The sequence below is a fragment of the Pteropus alecto genome, unplaced genomic scaffold (assembly GCF_000325575.1).
Source record: "Pteropus alecto unplaced genomic scaffold, ASM32557v1 scaffold58, whole genome shotgun sequence".
Classification (NCBI taxonomy): Eukaryota; Metazoa; Chordata; class Mammalia; order Chiroptera; family Pteropodidae; genus Pteropus; species Pteropus alecto.
In genome coordinates, this window is record NW_006441950.1 from 1,129,085 (window position 1) to 1,131,189 (window position 2,105).

The following is a 2,105-nucleotide window of genomic DNA, read 5'->3' on the forward strand; positions in this document are numbered from 1 at the left end:
ATTGCTTTTCTCCTGCTTCTTTTAAGATTCTCTCTTTGTCTCTGACGTTTGGTATTTTAATTATGATATATCTTGGTGTGGGCCTCTTTGGGTTAATCTGTTTGGGACTCTCTGAGCTTCCTGAGCTTGTATGTTTATTTCCTTTACCAGGTTCAGGAGATTTTCCATCATTATTTCTTTAAATAGGTTTTTGATCTTTTGCTCTGTTTCTTCTTCTTCTGGTACCCCTGTGATGTGAATGTTGTTATTCTTAATGTTATTTCAGAGGCCCCTTAAACTATCCTCATTTTTTTATTCTTTTTTCTTGTTGCTGTTCTGATTGAGTGTCCTTTGATATCTCATCCTCTAAATTGCTGATCCTCTACTTCATGCAATCTATTGATTCCCTCTGATGTACTCTTCATATCAGATATTGTATTCTTTATTTCTGACTGGTTCTCTTTTATGTTTTCCATTTCCATATTTATGTTTTCTATCTGTTCATTAAAGTTCTCACTGAGTTCATCTACTCTTCCTCTAAGTTCATTGAGCATCTTTATCACCAGTGTTTTGAACCCGGCGTCTAGTAGATTGCTTGTCTCCATTTTGTTTAGCTCTTTTTCTGAGGTTTGTTTTGTTCTTTCATGTGGGACATGTTTCTTTGTCTCCCCATTTTGGCTGCCTCCTGTTTGTTTCTATGTATTAGGTAGGGCTCCTAAATTTCCTGGTCTTAGTAGAGTGTCTTTATATCGTAGGTGTCCTTTGGGGCCCAGTGGTGCAGCCAGGTGTTCAAGATGTGTCTCCTGTATTGGTTGTGTGTGTGGGTAATTGTAGTTGAGCCTTGCTTACTATTTGCACATTGATGGGAGGGATTGACCCTTGGGCTGATTGGTTGTGAGGGTTGGCCAGTGAGGAGCTAACTCTACAGAGCAGGATTCACTTTAGCAGGGCCCTGGTGCCTGCCCAGTCTATCCTTCTGATGTTTCCTCTTCATATGTAGCCCTAAGTGGTGCTCTGGCTCTGGCTCTGGTAGAAGCAGGCCACCAGATATGCTGGCCCAAAGGCCTCCTGGGAGGGCCCAGCTGCAGGCCAAGTTCAGCCATGGCCTGTACACTTCTGGGGCCACTCAGTAAATGTTACCAAGCAATCTTCAGAAGCCAAGCTAGTAATCGAGGCTGGCTGTTGCTATTGCCAAGTTTGGGACTGCTCAGCAAGAGGTATAGGGCATACTGAGGCCAGATGCTGCTTCTCTGTCTTTTGTGAGCCTTTGGGATATTGTAGGAAGTCCACAACATGAGCCAAGATAGGTCATTTGCACCAAAAAAAAAAAAAACCAAAAACAAACAAACAAAAACACTGGAGGCAGCATGGGTGGGTTCCCAAGTCAGGAGAGGCAGGGTCTCAGGGATTCACCTGGTTGTTGGAGACCGAGCTAGGGCAGCTGCCTGAGTTTGCATACTGGAAGTGGGGACAGCTCAGTAAAGGAGCAACGCTTTCTGCCAGCTCTTCTGTCTGGGAGAAAGCTACCCCTTTAGCCCTCACCCTGAAGCCAGATAACTCAATTCTTCCTTGTATGTCTGTGGCACTCCTTGAGCAGCTGCCCCAGCACTGGAGCTCAGAGCAAATGAGTCTATTACACAGTAAGTCCATGCATGGGCCTTTTAAGAGGAACATCTGAGACTCCCTCAGCCTTCTCTTATTCAGCCACAATCTCCTCTTGTTTTCACAGCTAGAGGTTGCAGGGACATCTCTTTCCAGCACTGAAACTCTGGGTTGGAGAGCCCAGTATGGAGCCAGGAGCCCTTGCTCCTCCAGGGGGTCCTCTTCAGCCAAGATAACCCTCCTGATTCTTGACTGCCACATGCAGTTGTGGGAGCAGCCCATTTTGCAACTCTGCCCCTCCTATAATCTCAAGGTGACTTCTTATGTGTGTCCCCAGTTTTAGGACTTTTGTTTCACCAGACCTTGGGTGACCCCTAATGATGGTTGTTCTGTAGTTTTGTTGTAATTTTGATGTGGCTGTGAGAGGAGGCAAGCTCAGCATCTACCTTCTACTCCATCTTTATCAGAATCTAAGAAGGAACTCTTTCTTCAATTTTTTTTACTTACAGAATTTACTACATGTA